The 25,133-nt window shown below is 37.7% G+C and overlaps 1 protein-coding gene across 3 annotated transcripts in view; it reads left to right on the top strand.

The window, feature by feature from the left end:
* brinp1 (bone morphogenetic protein/retinoic acid inducible neural-specific 1) overlaps positions 1–25,133 on the top strand; it is a 668,396-nt gene that overhangs the window by 101,997 nt on the left and 541,266 nt on the right. The gene's annotated exons all lie outside the window — the stretch shown is intronic.

Below are 25,133 nucleotides of genomic sequence, written 5' to 3'. Positions count from 1 at the left end.
TCTTAGCTAACTAATGAGTTTGCATCTTTGTTTAAATAAAAAAAGAAACTACTACTCTTATGAGATAATCAAAAAGCAGGGTTTATGTCGATGAATGCAATGACATAACATAACCACTTAAACCAATTTTGGGGTCCTGAGTGGCCAGAGCCTAACCCGGCAACATCAAATGGAAAGCAAAAACCAAACATCACAAAGCATAAATTAAACTGTCATCTAATAATGACTGCCCGTCATCTTCATATTTTCCAGAATTGGGTTTTGTTTGTCAGTTTCCTGGTAGAAATCTATCTGCAAAAATATGAAGTGTTTTTGAACAACAACCTATCAGAAGCTTTACATGTTTATCTAGAAATGGTTCCACCATATTTTCATTTTCATAATATTAATCAAAAGAAGTTGAGCAAGTGGCACTGGAGATCTACTGTATAAAACAATAGCTAATTTGAAGTATGGGGTAGCTTTGCTCTGATCATTTAATATTAGTAATAATATTATTAATATAAGTAATAATACTTATATACCGCTTACAATCCATAAGATTTAGGAATTGCAATTCCTTTGTAATTCAGATTTGCATGTCTCAGCATAAAATGCCTACGCATAAATATTTTATAAAGTTTATACTTTAATCGTTAGATGTAGGTCTGGAAGATATGGTGAAAACATTAATTAGTCAACAATAGGAAGTGAGGCACTGCGCAAAGCACTAATTTGTAAGTACAAAACAGAAAAAAAACACATTGAATGTTGGGGAGTCTTAGTCACTAAAGTGTGATCACACTGTGGTCATGGATGGGGTAACAGTTTAAAACAGTTTCTAAGATGCTGTTAAAATTCTATTTGTAAGAAAGTGTTTAAATTACTAAGCTCAAATAAGCAGCAATGTATTTCGCACATTAGCAGAGCTAAACTATCACATCGTCAGTGAAGGGGAAATGCTCTACCCCATCAATTTTGATTGAAAGAATTAAAGGAATAATCCACACAAAATTATATATTTTTTTTTACTTACCCCTTGTAGTTCATAATGATGGGTGAGAAAACATTTTAACCTTTTTTTTCATGTAGGTCAGATATCAAAGTTTCTGAGTGGCAACTATGGTGAACAGCACTGGACAACAGCAAACAGTATCAAAACGTTTTTGAAAAAAAATCGTGTGTCTCATGATCCACATGTCAAGTCATCTGGTCATATGCTTGAAATGTCCCCGACACAAAATTGTTAAACAAACCGCCTCTGGAAAATAGTCTCATGAATGTCAATAAAATGTGCTGAGACGCACAAATATTTGAACTGTATACCTGCCTCCTGTCATTACATTTATATTCATATCCACAACTGAACACTTTAGGAGTATTCTTTACTAAAATATTGTTAAGTTAAAGCACTTACAGAAGATGCTCTCGTGAATAAAAATGAAACTTGCTTGGCGTTTGAATGGAACACCTCTCCGGCTCATTTGATGGTCAGGAATCCAGTCCAGTAACAGCGCTTCCTGTGATATGCCTCGTACTTGTGCATATCCAAGATTCCTCAACAATCATAATGTCGATTTCCCGGTGCAGTTTCACGATCTGTTGATAAGTCATTCTAAAGTATTCCATTTATATGAGTGTACCTGTACATGGAACAACAGGCACCGCATCTACAATTCAAATACTTGTTTACGTAGTTTCATTCACCAGACCATTTTCTGGAGGTGGTTTATTTAAAAATAGTTTAGTGAAAATACATGTGCTTGGGATATTGTGAGCATTTGACTGGACAATTTGACAGTAACGAATAATATAAGATTTTTTTCATGGACTTGGTGGAGTGTGGCTTTTCCGTGAGTATTGACTTATTCCTTTGAATATGCTGGTTTCTGTGACTCTTTCTATTCTTTTCTTTAAGTATTTTGTACTGGGACTTGTTTGATTTTGAATGACCTTGTTGGAAACTCCTTTTGTCTTGTTTGAACATTTTATGGCTGTTTTTGGCCCTATCTCTCTATAAGCCAGAGGTTTATGATCCTTGTGAGGGATTTTATTATTTAATTATATTTTTAAATTTATACAGCGGGACCTCGGGTCACGAACATCTCGGAACACGTACAAATCGGGTTACAACCAAAAAGTTTGCCAAACTTTTGCATCTGTTCACGATCACACACTCGGGTGACGAACAAGCCAGTTTCCCTTCCGGTTCATATGCGCCGATGATTTCCGCACGTGTTCAGTCTCTCCCTGTGCATTCGCTGTGAACTCTTTGTAACCTTCTCTCCACCCAGCTTCCTGCTCACTTCGTTCATGCCAGAACTCGACTCATGCATGTTAGTTTTCTTGGTTTTTTTTTGGTTAGTTTTTGTATAAATTAAGGATTTTTCAAATTTTTATTTATTTCCCTATGCTTAAAACTCATTAAAAAAAAGTGTTGATAGGAAGCAGTTCATAAGGCTGTAGTGTGAACTCCTGCAATATTAGTTTTCTTGGTTGTTTATGGTTAGTTTTTGTATAAATTAAGGATTTTTCAAATGTTCATTTTTTTTCCCTGTGCTTAAAGCTCATTCAAAAAAAAGTGTTTACAGCGAGCGGTTCATAAGGCTGTAGCGTGAACTCCTGCAATGTTAGTTTTCTCTGTTCAAAGTTTTCTCAGTGTTATTCAATGTTTTTACATTTAGTTTACTATTACACTGTGCATTCTATGGTATAATTAACTATTTTTGTGCTTAAAAATCTTTTAAAAAAAATATTTACATACAGTTTGTACGCTCCGGAACGGATTAATTGTATTTACATACAATCCTATGGGGGAAACTTCGGGTCACAACCAAATTGGGTTGCGACCAGAGTGTTGGAACGAATTACGGTCATGACCCGAAGTTCCACTGTATATATAATAAATATTTTTATACTTATATATATATATATATATATATATATATATATATATATATATAAAATATATATATATATATATATATATATATATATATATATATATATATATATGTGTGCGTGTGTGCATGTGTGTGTGTGTATTTTTTTTTTTTTTTTACTTTTGAAGTAAAGCCAGCCATCGGAGTAGGCAGCCAGGCTACCTGGGAGTGATCTTTGTCTGTGCTTTTTGGTCCTGTTTTGGGGGACTTGCAGCTCTTTGGCCAATTTGTGCACCGGTGCATCACAACAAGCACATTGTGAGCATATGGCTGGATGACTTGACATATCAATTACACAATTATTTCATGGACAATTTTAATATTGTTTGCCTTTGTCCAGTGTTGGTCACCATACATGCCTATTATATCTGAGCCCTTGTTATCTTACTGCATGAATACATGAGATTTAAAACTAGATGCGTTAAGTAACAAGTAGAAAATACAATTTTTGGGTGCTGTATTACTTTAAGTACTAATCTATACTAGTATTCACCAATTTTAGAACGTTCTAGGTGCTACATGATTCTCATACTTGAAAATGGTACTGCTTCATGACACCTGTGAAAAATTTAACTGCTTGCAAACTCCTAAGGGTTAAAAGCTGTTTTGTTGTAACAGCAGGTTATTCATACAGACGTCGGTCATAAGACAGGTTGCAGTAAGCTGACCCAGGACGACTTCTTTATGTAGAACGTGTCCGCTAGACACAGGAAAGATGACTTTTCCTTCTTTAGGGCCCCATCTGCAATGTACACAAAACAGAAATGGTTGGCCGTTTTGCACAATATAAAATGAAATGCATAGGTAAACGATATTATGCTTTTTTATAAGTAAGGGAAGGGGGAGGGAGAAGATATAAAAAGCCGACTGAAAAAGCGGAACTTTGCTCTTCTGCCTTGCAACTTGGAATCCATGTATTCATCTGTGACTGAATAAAGACTGATTGACTGAACTATTCCTGTCTTCCTCTGGGGTTACTTCCAAACACCTGAAATACGACACAAAAAAATAAAAAATGTGTGAAGTTTTAAAATAACTTATAGGGTGTGTTTTAAAAAACTGTCCCATTTTCACTTGAAATTAATTTACTTTATTTATTACATATGTAATGTTGTTACCTTCCTAATCTCATTGAATTCAATTTACACTTACAAAAGAGCAAAAACCTTCATGTCAGTGGAGAGTGAAAAACAGTAACACGTCTGCAGTCAGATGAAAACCTGCCATAGTCTACACACATGAATACACTTAAGCAAAGCCAATAACGTATCTTATCCAATTCGGAGAATAACGTCATTGTTAAACATGGAAAACTGACCTTGTGAATGACCTTGCAAGTGAGGTGTCCACAGAGATGAAATTAAGAAAATGAAAGAAAATGAAGAAAAAAAAACTATTCTGTTTAGGAGCAGACAAGAAAATGGACAAGAGGAGCTGCAGAAGTTCAAAATCTGCAGAAACATCAATACCAAGTGTCCCGGTTTGGGACTTTGATCCATCAGTGTCATGTTCATGCTTTTACCCATAATGCTCAGTCTCTATAAGGAATGTTTGCCATTCACTTCTGTTATTCCCTAACATTTGTGATAACCAAATAGCTTTTCAAGTCTCATTTCATTCACGAAAATTACAACAGCAAGACATGCTCAAGCAAAGTAGGATCTCATTTGTATTTAATTATGTTAATTGGCAATTGTAAATTATCAATGAGTGTGAACATGGGGAGTGTGTGTGTGAGTTGTGTGTGTAAGTGAAAGTGGTCCCTGTGGTGGACCAGAGTCCTGTCCAGACCTGTATTCAGCATTTTTCCCAGTCCTGACAGATGGACTTCAGTGCCTGCACAGCCCTCAAACACACCTGAATGTTATGCCCTGCATACATTTTCTCACTTTTTTAATTATGCATCTATGCAGAATTGATCTTTACAAGTCCATCAGTATATCTATAAAGAACATTTATATTATATTAAACTGCATACCTGATATTATGAGATTGATTCATAGCCTACAGCCTTTTGGATATACTGTATGTTGTTAGATTAAGTAAATAGTTCAAAATTTTCATTTTCCTTTACAATATTTTATTAATAGATACCAGGCCTTTCTCAGAGGCCCTTTCCGTCTTATGATAACACAGAAGAATACACCTATGGCTATGCAAACAACGATCAGTAAAGAGAAATGGGAATTACTGCAGTGAATTCATTTTAAGGCCTGTCATCCTAAAGTTTGATTTCAGCTGCAAAAGAAAACAGATTCAGCATTTCTGAGTTACTGGGAGCAAAAAACTTGCTAATTTGTACTGTATGTGCACATTCAAAATTAATTAGGTTTGTTTTATAATAATTTCAGCCCCTGGGAAGTAGGATAGAAGGTAGCAACTTGTAGGCTGCCAGTTGTATTTATTTATTTGTTTAATTTAATTAAAAGTGCTGAAAAAGTCCTCCATTTAAAACATTGTGAAGAGGCACCTGGCTGACTAGTGGTTGCCAGGGTCAAGTGTGCCTATAGGAATCCATAGGACGAGCTCAATGCCACTGGAAGCTTCTGAGGGAGACAGAGAGAGTGACACAGAATGCCAAACTGGCAGCAACAAAGACCTTCCACATGCCAGTGTGAGATTACAGGGTAGAAACAACCTGTATGTATGCTGAATGCCTAGAAAGGCACACTCTTTAGTAGAACATGTTAGGTTCAGATCATTGATGCTTGCCTACAGAATGATCAATAGTTCAGCGTCTATATATATGGAGACACTTGTGAGGCCCTATGCTCCTTCTAATGAATGGCGTCTGATGATGCCATCTCTATGTGTCATCAAAACTCAATCCAGATTCTTTTCATGTGTCGTTTCTATCTGGTGGAATGAGATGCTACCTTCATCCAAACTCCCTTTTCTTTCAATTTCTGTCTAATTGATAATGGCTTTGATAAGTTCTTATAAGCAAGGAATTGTGACTTGCTTGCATTTTGTTCTGAGATCTTCACTTGTGGTGATCAATTTTGTAACCGTGCCTCATAACACTCATTCTTAAACAGTCCCCCAGACTGATGTTTAATAAATTATGTTAAGCTCGTTTGTAAATTGTTTTTATTAAAGTGTCTGCTAAGTAAAATGAAGGAGAGAAACAGTAAGAATTGCAGTCTGGATGCAAGCAACATCGACCAGTACATCTGATTCTCCTTGGAAAGGCGGACAGAGGTGAATGACAACCTCCTGGCTACTAGACACCCAGAGACACAGGCTCAGAGGTGAACATGTGGGTCCATGATGATGCCTTATTAAATGTATAGTCGAAAACGTGCCTTAGATTCTTATTGTTCAGAAGGTTCAAGGGTACAAGGACACCAGGGGTTTGTAGAAAGATTGACGGCTTATTATCCCTGAATCAGATCTTTGAACCATTCAAACCTCACAATTGATTCCAAGGCTTTTACCAGAGGTGTTGTTGAAATGACCAAATGTAAAGTCGTAAGGAGATTGCAAGCAAACAGGAGACGCCAGGGTCTGGAGAGAGAGAGAGAGAAAGATTAAGAGAGAGAAATAGAAACAGGAGGAAAAGGTTCTTAGGTAAGCAACTGAGTGAGGCATCCCAGTGGATATACATGGTGCATGTTTAATTAAAGGAATTCTCCACCCAAAAATTATATTTTTTTATAGGTTAATATCCCCATGTGGTTAGTAGTAATGGCCAAGAAAATATTTTAATCTCATGTCTTCTGAAGAATTGAGTTAACAAAACTTTCTGCTATAACCAGTTTTGAAAAACAGCAAACAATATCAAACTGTCCATAAAAAATCTTGCGTTATTCGTGTTGCATAATTGACATGTCAAGTCATCGAGCCATATGCTGACAATGTGCAATTTCTGATTGTAGCATACAAAATGTTCAAAGTGATGTGAGGCGTCAAAAACAGAACCAAAAATCAGCCCAACCTCCTACCGGCCTGCACAGGAAAAGGCTCATTCCCAGATAGGTTGACTGCCCCCCTATTCCGATGCCTGGCTTTGGCCTACACCCAGCCAAATGGGCTTTGGCTTCAAAAGTTAAAAAAAATTATATATATTTATATATTTACTGCGGTGGGTTGGCACCCTGCCCAGGATTGGTTCGCTGCCTTGTGCCCTGTGTTGGCTGGGATTGGCTCCAGCAGACCCCCGTGACCCTGTGTTCGGATTCAGCGGGTTGGAAAATGGATGGATGGATATATATTTATATATATATATATATTTATATATATATATATCTATATATATATATATATATATATATATACATATAGTGTATATAACTTAAAAAATATCATTAAAAATTCCCTCACATGGAAGAGGATTACCATAAATCCCTGGCTTGCAGAATCTTTATAAATGGAAAGTAAATTTAAATTAAAATGGAAATAAATTGGAAAATATAAATTGCTCAAAAGAGACAAAAAAGTTGCTGACTAGGTCATCTAAAATCAAATCCCAACAGAAAATTATTAAACAGAGGCAAAACAGAGTCAAAGAAAACGATAATTTCAAAGAAACAAATCAATGATCACAGAAAAGAATAACTCCATCAAAGTGCATTCAATGAACTACGGCAAATACACTTCCCAGTCTTCCTCTTTTGGGGTTGGCGGCAGTCCCTTGCAGTGATGCAAGTGGTGGTCCCATCTCATGGGGTTTCACCCCCAAAATACAAGGAACATAAAGACAACTTGTAAATATTCTTAAACGTAACATAAAATGATAATGTATTGGGCTGTATCAATATCTGTAGCATTCGTTCTGGTGGTAGTGGATCATGGAAGAGAAAGTAGGAAGTAATGTAACACAAAACATGAGTTTTGTAAGTGTGCTTCAGAAGTATTAAATAAATAAATATTGCTCAAGTGCATGCTGGATTCTTGGCACAACAGCAAAAATGGTGTTAAGAGTGGGATTATTAAACATATTGACTAAATGATAAATGAAAAGAACAATAATAACAGAAATAATAATAAATAATCTAAACTGAAAAATGAATGAAAAAGACAAGGAAAAGTAAAACATAAACATAAGCTATGAAATGAACCCCTGGGCTAAAACATAACAGTGCATGTTGCTTGTAGTTTTATTGCTAAAAAAATTTAAATGAATGCCTCTAGAAAATGAATGCATTTGAAAAGCAAGAAGTCAATTCACATGGGATTGTGCTTTTGAATTGAAGACTCTTGACCAATGAATGGAGGGGAAGAGGTGGGTAACAAAACCTGGTAACAAAGCTTCAAAAGACTGCAAAAAGTAAAAAAAATAAACAAATTAAAAAAATAGTTTTTAATGAATGAAACTGGTGAAAAATGTACAAAAAATAAATAAACAAAATAACACAAATTTCTACTTTCCAAGAGTAAGTAGAATCTTACACATGCACATAGCAATTACAGACTAGGGTTCTGTCCCTTCAACTTGTTTGTAAAACTCATTGAAGAAATCATCTCACAATATGAGCAGATGGATTAACGTCTCAAAGACCAGCCTAGCGACTCCACTTACATGTGTCACTTATTGGATCAGATGCATTAAATGCAAAAATTTCATGCTTGTAACTGACGGATGTTCTGTGCTCATTCATCCCAGGCTTTTTGCTTAGCCAACCACAATAAGTAAGGTTATACATCTTGCATTCTTGCATGAAGGCGGCTAATGATTCATTTTAGGCATCCGTTATCTTTAGAACTCTTTGTTCTTAGTTCTGCTTCCACTGCCATATGTGAGCCATCTTTCATCTTTCAGACATTTTCAGTTCTGGGCCTTCTTCTTAGTTATTTCCCTTATATTCAACCTTTAATCATATCCTCGTGCAATGCAGTGCTCCTAACGTGCCCTAAATAATTTATCTTGTCCTTCTTGATCACTTATATTCGGCTTTCTTCTTTGACAGTTTTGGAGGGCTATCATTTGTTTTCCGGTCTTCTCTGTTCACATTTTTCATTTTTCACAATGCCTGGATGTCACTGACTGCCTGCTGCCCAGTCTTATTATTTCTCACTGTAATTCTTGATTTCACCTCTACTATACGCATTTCATCTTTATAGATCATTCACTTTTTAAGCCAATGTTATATTCATTTTTTATATTAGTAAAACCAAAAATATAAAGTATTTTGCATGTCTGTGAAACTCAGTATTATAAACTAATATTCAATATAAAAGCTAAAAATCATTTAACAAACAGCCTTTGTTCTACATGTAAACACCATCTAAAGGCACTTTACAATCACCCAAGCCTGCTTATTCCATTAAAAACCTTGACTCTCTACTGCAGGCAATCCGGGTAGCAGTGGCCACAAGACGGAACCGAACGTTAATGAGGTGAAAGACATTTGCAGAGCACACTCACAGTCACTGAGTGGGCCAACTTCCAGCCTGCAATCAGCCTGACACCATATGTTTTGGCTTTCTCAAGTAATCAGTGGGGTGTTACCCATCTTTGTATTCTTTCATTTTCTGTACTCACTTGTTCCACTTATGCTGGCATAAGTTAAACGGATATAGCATTCTGTAATTTGACCATAAAGTGACCATTGGACTACGGGGCGCACCTACTCTCTTTTAATAGCCTTCTTGAGTAGTCTTCACTTGTCTCTTCCAACCTTCCAATAATGTAAAGTGGAATAAAACTCACTGATCAAAGTCGCACACTTTAAACCTTTGCTTACAGTCACTAAGAATAGACTAAAAGTAACTGGTAGTCCCCCCCACCCCAGTTCTGCGGCCTATGTACCAGTCCACCCCTGGAGAAACGTTTGAGAACCCTCATATTACAATATGTTCTTGAAGTACACATTTTTGAAATTTGTAAGTTACATATGATCCCAATAATCCAAAAATTAAATTCAGTATTTGCAAAAAAAATAGCAAGACAGAGGGAAAATAAAGGCAGACATTCCTAAGCAAAATGTTGTCAGTGTTGCTGCTGCTATGAAGGATTCCCAGCAATCCAAAAATTGATTAATTGATTCAGTAATTTGCTGAGCCATCTTTTTCATTACAGAAACATAAAGAGTGGGAGTCTGTCCTAATGGCAATAGGCACCAGATAGGAAGCAACTTTAGACAGTGCGCCAATGCATTACAGGGCACAGACATATACAATGGGCCAATTTAGAGTTACTAATCTATCTAGTGTATGAGATCTGGAGTTCTCATACAAAAACTGTTATAAACTACAGCAGGAATACTCAGTTATGGTCCTGGAGGTCTGCAGTGACTGTAGGTTTTCACTGAAACCAGTTTCTTAATTAGAACCTGTTTATTTACTGACTATTCGTTCCTCGCGGCTCCTCCTGCGTAGCAGTGAAACAGGACAAACTTTAAAAATCACTAAACAAAAAGGTATCGCTAGCTAAGCAAAGGCAAATTGCTCTCCAAAACACAGAGGTAGACCAGCTTCCCACTACTGACGTCACACTTCCCCTTCCCCTCGGCCTGCAGCCACTGTCTCGGATTAGCACAAATTCTAGAAAAAAAACAATCTAAATCTGTTAAGTAGTTCTCTCATTCACTAGCTAAATGGATGTGAGATACACCATGAGGCTGGCGTGTGAGTGAGAAGGGCCCTGTCCCTCGCACTCGGCCCACTGCGTCTCTCTCATATTTGCTCGAATAAATTGGTACAGCAAGCGAACTATGATACTTAGTGCGATGAGAGAAGTTGCAAAATCAACCGGAATGTTCAAGCAAATTATAGAGAAAAACCTGATCTAAATCCGTGAAGTAGCTCTCTTGTGAAAAGTGGACAGACATACAGACAGACAGACGTTGAATTTTATATATACAGTAATCCCTCCTCCATCGCGGGGGTTGCGTTCCAGAGCCACCCGCGAAATAAGAAAATCCACGAAGTAGAAACCATATGTTTATATGGTTATTTTTATATTGTCATGCTTGGGTCACAGATTTGCGCAGAAACACAGGAGGTTGTAGAGAGACAGGAACGTTATTCAAACACTGCAAACAAACATTTGTCTCTTTTTCAAAAGTTTAAACTGTGCTCCATGACAAGACAGAGATGACAGTTCTGTCTCAGAATTAAAAGAATGCAAACATATCTTCCTCTTCAAAGGAGTGCGCGTCAGGAGCAGAGTCTGTCAGAAAGACAGAGGAAAGCAAACAAATCAATAGGGCTGTTTGGCTTTTAAGTATGCGAAGCACCGCGGCACAAAGCTGTTGAAGGCGGCAGCTCACACCCCCTCCGTCAGGAGCAAACAAAGAGAGAGAGAGAGAGAGAGAGAGAGAGAGAGAGACAGAGTTTGTTTTTCAATCAAAAATCAATACGTGCCCTTCGAGCTTTTAAGTATGCGAAGCACCGTGCAGCATGTTGTTTCAGGAAGCAGCTGCACAAAAGATAGCAACGTGAAGATAATCTTTCAGCATTTTTAGACGAGCATCCGTATCGTCTAGGTGTGCGAACAGCCCCCCAGCTCAATCCCCATACGTCAGGATCAGAGAAAGTCAGCGCAAGAGAGAGAGAAAAGTAAGCTGGGTAGCTTCTCAGCCATCTGCCAATAGCGTCCCTTGTATGAAATCAACTGGGCAAACCAACTGAGGAAGCATGTACCAGAAATTAAAAGACCCATTGTCCTCAGAAATCCGCGAACCAGCAAAAAATCCGCGATATATATTTAAATATGCTTACATATAAAATCCGCGATGGAGTGAAGCCGCGAAAGGCGAAGCGCGACATAGCGAGGGATCACTGTATATAGAGATGAAGCAATATTTTTGTGGAGGGCTTAGTTTTAGTTAACCCATGTGCTACAATCCAGAACCCTTAATTGCCTATTCTAGTTGTAAACAGCTGCATTAAGGTTTTTATTGTTGTCTGTTCTCTTTACCAGCCGTCAGTTAATAGTGAGGTGCAAATGACAAAGGAACCATCAGCTCTGTGGCTACCATTTAAGCCTGTGTACATATATCATAAAGAAACCCTGTTAATAAAATGTTTAAAAATAGGTGAAGGAAAGGACCACAAAACATATAGATAAAGTTCTCAGAAATGTCTTCTTGTAAGAGTAAAAGCACTAATAAGCCATATAATTAAATACCTAGTTTCATTATCTGTTAGGCCAGACTTCTAATTATGAACCTGGTTTGAATGAAAACCTGAAGCCACTAGGGACCTCCAGGATTGTAACTGAGTACCCCTGAAGTACAGAGTTCCTAAGCACAAAGAGTCCTGAAAATACTCAAAATACCCACTACATAGAGGGAAACAGGATCGAACCCCAGCTAGTAATCAAGAGGGCAACAAAGAATCTTTAGAAATATAAAGATCTATTTGTATAAAAAATGCTGTGAAGGCAGTGAATCTTCAAAGAGCACAAAAAACATAGAAGGCAAAGCCTCAACACAAAAAATGAAAGAATGGTTTAAAGGCAAAGTCAAAGGTCACAAAATCCATTAAATCACAATAATCAGAAAAGAGCAACAGACAGGACCACAACCACACCACACCAGAGCAGAGCAGAGCAGGCCATGAGTGCATTCACAATGTATCACAAGGATCTGTGTCTTTTCTTCAGCATTTATAGGGCTGAAGACAGTCCCTTAACAGTGATTGGCAGGTGGCCCCGCCTCTTGGGGAACCACCCACGAACCACAAGGAACAGAACAGAGTGCACATAGACATAAAGAAACTAAATATTTAACAATCATCTTAATACATAATTCACCTGTCTCCTCACTCACTCACTCACTCACTCACTCACTCACTCACTCACTCACTCACTCACTCACTCACTCACTCACTCACTCACTCACTCACTCACTCACATCCTTCCAAAGCCGAATGCGCAGTCGCCTTCTGCGCATCTGCCCGAAAAACCTTACGAGACCGACATCCAACCCCAACATCGCGGCAGGTGGTGGATTTACGGCCGCAAAAATTCAAAGAGAAAGGCGACTTCGATTAAAGCTCTAGAGGCCTGAAAGGCGATTTCGACTACAGCTTGAGGCCTAATTACACATTCTGATTCAATTACGCATTCATTCAATACACCTATATCAGGTTTGTGGTGCTTATACTTATTACTATTCCATATTGTACTGGAACATTCATCATTCAATATTATACTATAGGCCTGGAAAATTAATCAACTAACAGTACAAGCCTGTACAGTAATGAGTAAAGCGGACTACAATCATTACAAAACAACTTCTTCGTTACTTATCATTTGTTCTTCATACACTGCTGACACAAACTCGTACCCGTTTCATCTTATGTTGTCGAAACGGGCTCTTTGTCTAGTGGTAACATAAACAATGAACAAAGTACATATAGCAGACATTTGAACCTCAGCCAGAGGAGGAACACTGGCTGAAATATAACAAAAAAACAGGAAGTTCATAAAATTTCAATACAGAAAGCTACTGCACAACGAAGAGGTGTCTAACCTGTAAGAGCCAACAATGATACACACAATGGTACCCAAAAATGGGTTAAGTGGGTTCAGTAAATGGACGATTCAGCTGTCTGCTTTGTGAGCTTGTATTTTCCAAAGGAATATGAGGAAATAGAATCTATCTCAGCAGTAGCATCAGGAACAAGGCAGGACCAATCCTCACACACTGGTCTAGCTAACAGTAGGTAATCAGTGTAAATTCTTATGTTTAAACTACAGAGAACAAGTGACTGTCCCAAAAGAAAGCCACATAGCCATAGTGAGGCCACACAAGGCCCTCACAGAAGGCACTCTAGACAGACATTGAGCTGACGTGTAAAGTACTACCTGTAGTGCCAGCACTGATAGAACACAGTAAATCTAATGCATGTGGAAAAAAGCAACAGTATTTTTTTTGGTGCCAGATTTTAATTTACTTAAAGCGAACTCATGATAAATGTTTTTGTAAGTACGTATCACCAGAATACTTATTAGTAATATGTGATTCTGACTTTGTATCGCATTGTAGTATATAATATCTAATCTGCCTTTGGTTTCAAACAGAGCCATGTGCTTGGCCAGTGGTGAAAGGATTAATTTGTTGGAAACGCGTGTTTGGCATACAAAGCGTAGCAGTCATAGGATCAGTTACTACTTGAATTAAGGTGTTATAGCAATTCACGTCAAGAGGAAGTTTTTTTTTTTATAATTGAACGCTCATGAATATTTAACTTTCATAAATAAAATATAGATTAGGTTCTGAAATATAATTTATTGCTGCAAATGAAATATAGATTATAGTGCTGGTATTTGTGCTGAATCATTTTATTTCATTGCCTGCACTGGCTGTCTCTTTGGTGTGAATGTACTTAACAGTTTTGGACTGAAATCAATATAATAAAAGGAGTCTGTCACAAAAGAACATTAGCAAGGTTTCAGAAGTCTATGAGTAGTTATAAAATATTTATATTTATTTAATCAAGAAATAAAAAAAAACAGCTAGACAAAACAAACAGCTATGGCAACCTAATAGAAAGTAAACCTGAAATTTGGATTAAGGGACCTTATGTGCTCACTTAGCATGTGAGTGTACAAGCGTCTGCAGGTTACAAATCTGAGTGGGCAATGGCAGCATTTAGATCTGGTGTCACTTCAACTTAAGTGACAAATGACAATGAAGGGGGAGTCACCGTTCATTTGGTGAGTACAGAAAGAGGCAAAATGATAATGATAATGAAGTGCATCCATTTCTATTCAGAATAAGGTAGGAAATCTAATAGTATTTAAAGAAGATTCATAATATTATCCCGACCTCTTTACTTTCTTCGCAGTTAATTGTGTTGTATATTTCATTTTAAAAGGATAAATTTGTAAATTTTGTCCATCAATCTACACTTAATATCCCATAATGACAAAGGGAAAACATGTTTTATGTTAGGTTTGCAAATTTATTAAGGTGATTTTGGTGGTTTTCTAGAATGAGGACATCAGTACTAGAATTCCATCTTGGACCCTGACAGGTACTGCTGTTTTGTGTTGTTCATGTCTCCCCAGTCCATGGCAGGTCATCCAAACCAATGCCATGGCATCGGACTTTAGGTTCCCAAAACCTTTTCTGTGCTTTGTGCTTAACATTTTTTTTGATCTCCCGGTATTTAACTTTCTTGCTTTTCTATTTTCTGTCTTGTGTTTTGACAATTTGTTTGGCTTGATCTCCTGGTTTGGCAGCTTCCTGTTTTTTACTACGCATTTCTCCCTTCTTTCTTTATCTGCTTATTAATTTGTTTTGGTTCTTGATTTGAATTTGCTGACTCCAGTTCACTTTTGTTAAACTTAAACAAACTCTTGTTCTTTGATTCTTCTTACTGTGTATCTTTTTTTAGAGCTACTGCTGAATTGAAAAATAAAAATCTAATTTCATATTTAATTCTTGTTTTGGTTTGTGGGATGGAGGATTTACTTGGTTTGGCCCTGTCTTTTTGGGAAATCGTAGCACGTGGATGCACACGTAACAGACACAACATCTTCAGAAAAAGAAACGTTTTCTCCCTCTGAGTTACACCAAAATCCTACAGTCATAGAACATGTTACATTAATAATTGTATGGCCTTTCTTCCTTTTCCTTTCTTTAAAATGTAGGTATTATGATATTACCTGCCTGGTTTTTGTGAATTTAAATCATACTGTTTATCATTTTCGAAGCAATGGGTATAAGAGAAAAATAAAATCTACCGAAACAGTTTAGTTCTATACAAGGTAATCATTTCAATTACTCTTATAAAGAACTAATCAACTCTTTGTGTTTGTGCAATTGCTTACAGAATACTAAGCCCAGGGAGACATGAATGAGCACAGCTGGCTCACTGATGGGTTTATAAGCTGAATTTTAACTATGTACAAGTAGTTTCAAGTTAGCTTTACGTTGATGCCCTACTGAACAACAATATTAAAAGAGTGTGAGGTTCATGCCGCAACCCTCCAGAACACCTACTTGGCATTTCGTCTTGCAGACAGAACAAGACATCCACAAAGAAAATACATTTACAGTAGGTAGGATATTTTTCTGTTCAATCCATCAATCCATCCCTTTTCTTATCCTGCTCAAGCTCATAAGGAGATGGAGTTTATCCCAGCAGCAGCAACTCCAGCTAAGAGAATGTAGCTTAATGTAGGCAACACTAATGAGCCTGCTTACACTCACACTCAAAATGGGCCAATTGACCTGCACATCTTTAGGATGTGGGAGGAAAACCCACTCTGACACGGGATAGAAAATGCACATTCAACAAATACAACAACCAGGCCAGGATTAAAAAAAGTCTATCTATCTATCTATCTATCTATCTATCTATCTATCTATCTATCTATCTATCTATCTATCTATCTATCTATCTATCTATCTATCTATCTATCTATCTATCTATCTATCTATCTATCTATCTATCTATCTATCTATCTATCTATCTATCTATCTATCTATCTATCTATCTATCTATCTATCTATCTATTGTGCCTTTCATTCTATCTATCTATCTGTCACAGGGCTGAGAGACAGAGGCACTTACAACAGTGCCACAATGCCATCCCTGTTCATTTCAGTTCAGTTTAACTCAATTAATTCCACTGCAGCTTTACAGTAATGTACACATGTAAAAATAAAATACTAAATGTTAATGCTAAAACATGCAGTACATAAACTAAAATATACAAATAGGTGTATATTTTATAACCTAACACACACACACATATATATATATATATATATATATATATATATATAATATATACTGTTTAAATTACATCCTTTACACTTCTACAGATGTGGTAATAAATATATTAAGCAAAGACCATCTGGCAAGGGAAGAGAGAAAGACCAAGCTTGACTGAACAACAGAATCTATGGTGAATTGGAAAAAAATTCAGATCTTTATCCCTTACCTAGGAACATAAGGAATTTGACAAATGAGAGGAGACCATTCAGTCCATCAAGTTCATTTGTTTAGCGACTAGCTGTCCCACTGTATCTTCTACATCCTACTTAAAGGTTGTCAAGGTTGTCTGCTTCAACTCCATGTCTCGGTAGTTTGTTCCAGGTTCCCACAATACTTTGTGTAAAAAATGCCTCCTGGCTTCAGTCCCAAATACACTTCCCCTAAATTTCCACTGGTATCCTCGAGTACGTGATTCACCTTCAGGTTGAAAGAATTTGGGGGATCTAAATTATCAATGCTTTTGAGAATTTTGAAGACCTGGATTAAGTCACCATGCAGTTTCCTCTGCTCAAGACTAAACAGGTTTATCTCTGTCAGAGTATGACATGTATTTAAGTCCCATGATGCACTTGGTTGCTCCCCTCTGCACAGCTTCAAGTGTCGCTTTGTCTTTCTTGTAGGGTGATAACTAGAACTGCACGCGAAACTCCAGCTATGGTCTGACTAGTCTTTACATAGTAAAATGTCCTCTGATTTATACTCAACATTGTTAATAATGTAACCTAAAATTGCATTTGTCTTTTTAATAACTTCTGCACATTGCTTGCAATATATGATGAAAATGTTGCTTCTTTTTAGAACAGATTCTCCTTTACAATTGATGTTCCTTTTGCCCAAACATAGCACTTTGCACTTTTCTACATTAAACTGCATAATACCCACAATCTCAGAAGAGAAACAGACAACAGTGGGAACCTCTTAACCTGTCATGGTGAAGACTCCAGATGCTGCAGCCTCCATGACCATGCCCTCCAGCATCCAGTAACTGCATCCTAACAATGGGAGTCATAAAATAGCAGCATTCATGGTGTAAATTAGTTTCAGTTATTATAAATAATTGTCAAATCCAAAAATTAATGTCAGTTTTGAATTTACCATACTTCAAAACCTGCAATGGATGCAAAATGGCACTTAACTGGTACTCATTCAAGTGCCCTGATGAAGAGGGTGTGATGTTAATGAAAGGCTCCACAGGCCAGGCCAGGTCAGGTCAGGTCTTCCCAGCCTGCTTAGAGCTGGCCTTACCCCAGGCATTCTAAAATGCTGACTCCAGAGAGAGGATTTGGAACACTGGGCCCAAAATAAGGTAGTGACATCCAAAGTTCTAAACAAATTAGACATATTGTCCAGAAATCTATACAAATAAATAAATAAATACACAAAAATGTCCTTATAAGTAAGTAAAACCTTTGGATAGAAACGACAAGTTCCAGAACACAATCTTTACAAATGAAAATATTTAAAAATATCAAAAACAGCAAAAATAGAAAAAAAATTGCCTAAAAGGCAATCCTAGGCATACAAGACCTAATATACAATGCAAATATCAAAAACCAAGAAAAACGGTAAAAATCCCAATAAAGATGAAAATCCAATACTCACAGTAAATGTACTCAAAAGAACTGCGATGCACCACTGAAGGATGTTCCCTCAGCTTTGACAGATAAAGGCCGAGTGATATCAGGGTGGTCCCTCCTCCTAGGGCTCTACCCAGAAAGTACAAAAGACATAATAGAACAAGGCATTATGCATAGATATTAAATAACAATTAGGTTTTAAAGTACAGTACATAATTAACGAATAATAAACAAAACCAAGAGAAAGAACACAGAAACATAAAAAATAATTTATAATCCAGCAAAGGAAAATAATTCAAAAGACAACCAAATACAAAGGAAAAGAACAAAAGAGTAATTGTAAGGGGAAGTAAAAACAACATTAAATCTGCCAACCAAAAATTAAAGCCAGAAAGCCAGAGGCTGTATTAAAAAACAAAAATTCCAAATGACCATGGCCAAAAAAAAAAACCCAACTAACTTACAAAGAGGAATAAGAGGATCTGAAGAGCACAGCTAAGCTAGGAAATACCACCATGTGCAAGTGTGGCATGCAGGTGGTTTATATGGAGATCTTTTGGATCTCCAGTTCACACCTAAAGGCCCTAAATGAATGCTAGTGCAAAGAGGGACTGGGGAAAAATTACAAATACTATAAAAATTGTAAACAGAAAATAACCAAGAGAGCAAGGAAATTATTTACCAAAAATGAAAAATATGGCAAAGCTAAGACAGAATCTTAACAGAGGATAGCATCACGAAGGTCAAACAACGTGGTGATGATACATTACATATAGGGTTCTGCTGAAAGGTGGGCATAGGTCAATATTGAACATTGTATGACATAAATCTGGGACTCAGAAAAGTAAGCAAATATCTCTTTGTAATTTTGGATTCTTTATTTTTCAGGAAATTGGCCACTTTGTATTTACCCTTTGTGAGTGAGTGTGGGTGTGCACCATGAGTGTACTCTCTGAAGACTGATGCATAAGTGCATAGGCTCCAGCCACTGCAGCCATAAACTGGATTAAAACGTTTTAATAGTGGAGGGACAAACATGTAATTCCACATATTTTTATCAAGTGCATTTCTATTTATAAGCCCAGAATTACTTTGTAAACACAAAATTCCTGAAAACACCTCACCCTCTGTATGCAGATTAGGCCAAACAACAGACAGTCAAGGACTGACTGAGAGAGCTGCATTGCTCCAAGAATCCTTATGCGAGGTTGTCACCCCTCAGCTTAGGTGGTCTTGTTTCCTGTATGCTGAGTGGTACTGAGCTGGTCTAGAAGACAGGAAATAACACAATAGGCAATAAACAGTGCCAATTTACTGTGCCAATGACTGTTATCCTGAACAGTGAAATCGTAACTTGCAAGTATGTGCAGTTCTACTCCTTTTACATTTAGCAAATACCTACACTTTGTTAATGTACTTCTAGATAATTCTTGTTATAGGTGTATTTGTGCCTTTTTTGTCTGCTGCTTAAGAAAACACATACAGATGTGAGGAGAATATGCAGACTCCACTCAGGTTATGAAGAGGGCAGGAAGCTACTTCTGTGAGGCAATAGTACTACCCAGTGTGCCACATTTTGAGAATATTATATCATTTTGCTCAAAGGCAAATATGGTGAGGTCAACCACTATATACCTTTATCTTTATGTTAATAGTTTCTGTTACTAACCCATCTGTTCCTCTACTGTATATAATGCTAACAATGAACTTAAGCCATATACATGGAGGAGGCTGTCAGGTTGCATTTACATAGTTGTTAAAATGGAAAAATATGTAAAAGAAAATGTAATTTTATAAAGCGAATTTCTGTTTATACGCCCGGAATTCCTTTATAAACAGAACATTCTTGAACAACGTTAATCTAATTTAGGGTAACAGTGAGGCCTTACGCCATCCTTCTAAAATGCTGGGAAGCATGCATCAGTAAAGATCGCATAACAAAAAAAAAAATCATAAGGCTGGTTTAGTGAAAACTGAGGTACCCTGAACATTTACTATACAACAGTAATTGCACAGGCTAAAGTTAATTGCTAGAACCGTATTCACATGCTAAATATCGCTGTCTGCAGCCTGAGCGGAGCCTTGAAATGCATGTAAGTGATGGCACTGTGATTGCAGGAGACGCTTATTTTAAATATTGGCAATGTATACATCAATCAAAGCAACATTGGAGTCCTTTAAAGCCTTGTTTTTTATGTTATGAAGTGCCAAAACGGGCTTTTTTGTGCAAATTTTCCTAAGATTATAATGGTAGTCTATATCGTACTAATTTTTGATAATCTATATCTGTATTTAGACATGTGGAGGGAAATGGTTTACACTCCTAAGAAACAATGTAACCTGTTTACTAGCTAAGCAGAAGTTACATCAGTTAGCACTGGACAAGACAATGGCATTGTAACGACATAACATAATGTAATAATAACATAACCTGACATAACGTAATATAACATAACATGACATTCTCAGTTCATTTCAGTTCAATTTATTGTTAGGCATATAGATTACAATCTGACTGCATATCGCAACAGAATAGTGACAGTAATATAAGACCAACAAATGACACACACACAAAAAAGTATATATAAAAAACATATATATATACACACACACACACGCAATTAGGACGGAGCTGAAGTGACCAGGTAAAGGTAATTCCATGCCAGGCCAGGGGGTGGCAGGGTACACTAAGGCTAATTCTGTTATCTCTGCAGACCAAATATGGGAAATCCGGTCTGATTCCACATTGCCAGCGTCACTTCCAGTTCCAGCACCAAGATGACATCACTCCAATCCAGACTCTTTAAAGACGCCATCTTTCCTGGAATAAGGAAGTTTAATTCAGGATTCAAGGGTGGCACGGTGGTGCAGTGGGTAGCGCTGCTGCCTCGCAGTTGGGAGACCTGGCGACCTGGGTTTGCTTCCCGGGTCCTGCCAGCGTGGAGTTTGCATGTTCTCCCCGTGTCTGCGTGGGTTTCATCCGGGCGCTCCGGTTTCCTCCCACAGTCCAAAGACATGCAGGTTAGGTGGATTGGCGATTCTAAATTGGCCCTAATGTGTGCTTGGTGTGCGGGTGTGTTTGTGTGTGTCCTGTGGTGGGTTGGCATCCTGCCCGGGATTGGTTCCTGCCTTGTGCCCTGTGTTGGCTGGGATTGGCTCCAGCAGACCCCCGTGACCCTGTGTTAGGGTATAGCGGGTTGGATAATGGATGGATGGAATTCAGGATTCAAAGCCATGCACATGAGGGCTTTAAAAAAACCCAATTGCAACCAGGGACAATATATAGGTGGCTGCCCCAGACCTTTTTGTGTGTGTTGAGGCTGTTCTTTTCACTATATATATATATATATATATATATATATATATATATATATATATATATATATATATATATATACATATATACATACAAACATATATATATACTGTATATATATAAATACTAGGGGGGCAAGCTTCCCTGGCGCCTTCAGCACCCAACCCCCAGTTGCGGCCAGTCTTCCGCTCGCGTTGTGAAGAGGGGGGCTGAACGCACCCCAAGGAGATGCTCCTCCGGAACCCCCTCTTAAACAGTGATACAATGGGAAACAAATACAGTTTTTTTTTTACCTCCTATTTGCTTGATCAGCTGCTGGCTTGCTGCTGCTGTGCTGCGTGATCTGTATCTTGCGCAGCACTTTGAACATTTAAAAGCTTGTACAGCAGCTCTCCTACTCTTTGTCTTTTATTTTTGGTCCTGGGCATGGTTAGATCTCTTGGCACAAAGTGTTGTCTCGCGGGACGAGTTCTTGATATTTTTTAGTTTATAATTTAAAAACTAAATAAAAATCTGAAAATCTAACAACATCACATTAAAGTTCGGCAAATTCTGAAAAGAATGATACCAAACATATATATGTAGGTTTTAAAATAAGTCCGATTTAAAGTGTGACAAAAAACGTGACATAAAAAGGTCACATAAAATCGTTGCACTTTTAGGCATAGGATTTTATATATGTAGATTATATATATATATACACACACACACACAGATGTAGTGAAGCAGTGCACACTACACACTTTATTGCATTTTACATTTAATTTTAAATGGATACATTTTCCATTTTTCCCATCATTCCATACTCAGTAACCGAAAATGGTAAAGTGAAAACATATTTAGAAAGGTTTGCAAATTTATTAAAAGACAAAAACTGAAATCTCTCATTCATTCAGCATTCAGACCCTTAATTCCATGCTTTGTAGAGGACTTGTTGGCAGCATTTGTAGCTTCTTAGGTAAGTCTTTTCTCAACTGCGTTTAGGCACTTAACCTGATTTGTCACATCAGATCCTCTCAAGCTCTGTTAGGTTTAATAGATTCAGGTCTCTCCACAGATGTTCTATGAGATTTAGGTGTGGGCTTTGGCTGGGCCACTCATGGACAGGATGACTCTTTTCCCAAAGCCACTCCAGTGTTGTCTTGGCTGTACGCCTCAGGTTACTCTCAAGCTGACAGTTAAACCATCACCCCAGTCTGATGTGGTGTGTGCTCTGGAGCCAGTCTTCTTCAAGAACATCTCTGTATTTGGTAGCATTCACCTTTCCGTGAATTCTGACAAGTCTCTGTGTCTCTGACTGTGAGAAACACCCCCATAGCATGATGCCTGATACTGTAGGGATGGTATTAGGCAGGCAATCAGCAGTGCCTGGTGTTCACCGGACATACTGCTTAGAGTTCTGCCCACAAACTTTAATTTTTCTTTCATCAGACTGAGGATTTTTTTCCTCATGCTCTCAGAGTCCTTTCAATGCCATTTGGCAAACTCTAAGCAGGAGTTTACCACTTTGTCATAAACACCTGATTTATGGAGTGCTTCTGAGATGGTTGTCCTTAAACCAGGTTTTCTGGGAATCTAGGAAGAGTCCTGGTGGCTCCAAACTTTTTCTATTTTACCATTATTGAGGCTACTCCTTGGAATCCTCAAAGTTTTAGAAATGGTTTTATACCCTTGACATTATCTATGCCTCATCACCGTTTGATAGTAGATGGTAGAATACAATTCACAACAAGGCAAAGTGTGTTTGTTTCCACAGGAAAACTCAGTATATTGAAAGTTGTCAGTGTGATCGCTTCTTTACCTTGCAACCAACTTATCTGAGTTGAGAATATTGACATTTCTGTTTTTTTATTTTTTTTTTGACACTTGAAATCTTTCTTTATATACGAAAGACAGGCAGACAGATGCTAGATTAATGTATTTAAATACTTATACCATTCTTTTTGTGTGAGTGGCATGCATTTCGCTGAAAGCAAAGCATAAATAATGTCACAAATTTCTTGGTGAAGCGAAGCATTTTGCTTCACTGCATATTCAGTAATTAACGTGAATTATTTCTGTCGTCTCCAATTTTTGACATATTTTTGCCAACTATTCTGAGGAGACATGTAAGTAAGAACTTATGTAGACATGCAAATAAACTCGACTTTCTAGTCACATGGTTTCTAACAATCGTCTTATCTAATACTCTACCGTGGCTGTCCGTTTGTCTGTCCAAGATTTTAAATCACCTGTAGCTCACAAACCGTTTGAACTATTGACCTGAAATTTGGTACACATCTACTACGTGATGTCTACTATCCGCTTTCGGGGTGATGATTGACCTCCAAGGATATTTTAATTTTATTTTATTGTAGAATCAACTCTCGGCAGTGGGCAGTAGGGCGGCCATGCCGCGCATGCGTACGGGCAGCGTTCTCATCCCTACCACCTTCACTTCCTCTACCTCTTCATATCTTAAATCATTTTTGAGTAAGACTGAAGACTTAAGTGCCAGCTTAAGTGAAAAATTAAGGAAAATGTACTAAGTAATTGCAACACAAACACTGACTAAATCTGTTTCAACGCGAAAAGATGCAGACGAAAGAAAGAAGCGGGCCGCTAGGGTGAAGAAAAGAAGAGCTGCGCAGAAAGCAGCAAACGCATCAGCATCTGAGCAAACAAATGCTAAACGTACAGAGAAAGAGGATGAAAACTAGGAATGCTCAAGTCAAGTGTATTCACTGCACGTTATTGCGCAGTGTGCCGTTACTGATATGATATAATTGTATTGCCCTAAATTAAGATGGTGGCATGCAGCACTCGGTATCTTCGTGTTATATCTTTTCTGACTTTGTAATAGAGTTAGTTATGTGACTGCAATATTGTTTTGCACTCTTGTGCTTGGTCTCACATTTTAGTTTTAACTTCTTGCCTCTCCCCCTTGCCTGGTAAATCACAATCAATCAAAATCAATCTCTGAACACCTCATCCCTCTCAGGTGTTCACAGTGCAGGCAGTGCATTGAGTGAATTTTTACAAACTGATCCTTGGGTGAGACATTGTAGATCAGGGTTGCTGTCTGAAACATCTTTGTGTTTTCTCCAGTTTACTCTCCCCCACATGGCAACAATGTGCACTTTGTGTTAAATGGCTGTCTTATTTGGCCTTCTAGTAGAAAGTATGAATGTGTCTTGCAATGCACTGATAGGCCTTCCAGGGACGCTTCTTGTAGTTCGCCCCATGTTAGTGGGATTGATTATGACTCATCAAATGCCACAGATCAGGAAAATGCATAGCTGGAGGGTAATGCTTCCATGATATGGAAAGACATGCAACATCTCTAGTAGAGATGGCTGTTTGATACTGCATTACACAATATTGCTGAGGCTTTGATCTTTCTTTGTGGATGAGTGCTGAAAACAGTAAAAGGTGAGGTTCACTCCTTCAGATACTTCTTACATCATTGCTGCATTCTATTGTTAAAAATGTCTGTTTTCCCTCATCCCTTGCTATGTCACTGTAGTCAGTTCCATGGATGAATGATTGCCTGAGAGAAGCGGTTGGGTCTTTATCCAGTAGTGAATATGCCCTTCTTCAATCTTCATCCCATTCCTTCAGGTGGCATTCTACTGCTATGACCTTGCAAACATCACTTGG

This window comes from Erpetoichthys calabaricus, chromosome 9, assembly GCF_900747795.2.
Source record: "Erpetoichthys calabaricus chromosome 9, fErpCal1.3, whole genome shotgun sequence".
In the NCBI taxonomy this organism is placed as follows: Eukaryota; Metazoa; Chordata; class Cladistia; order Polypteriformes; family Polypteridae; genus Erpetoichthys; species Erpetoichthys calabaricus.
The sequence above is the reverse complement of the archived record's forward strand: the minus strand, read 5'-3'. Positions and strand labels throughout refer to the sequence as shown.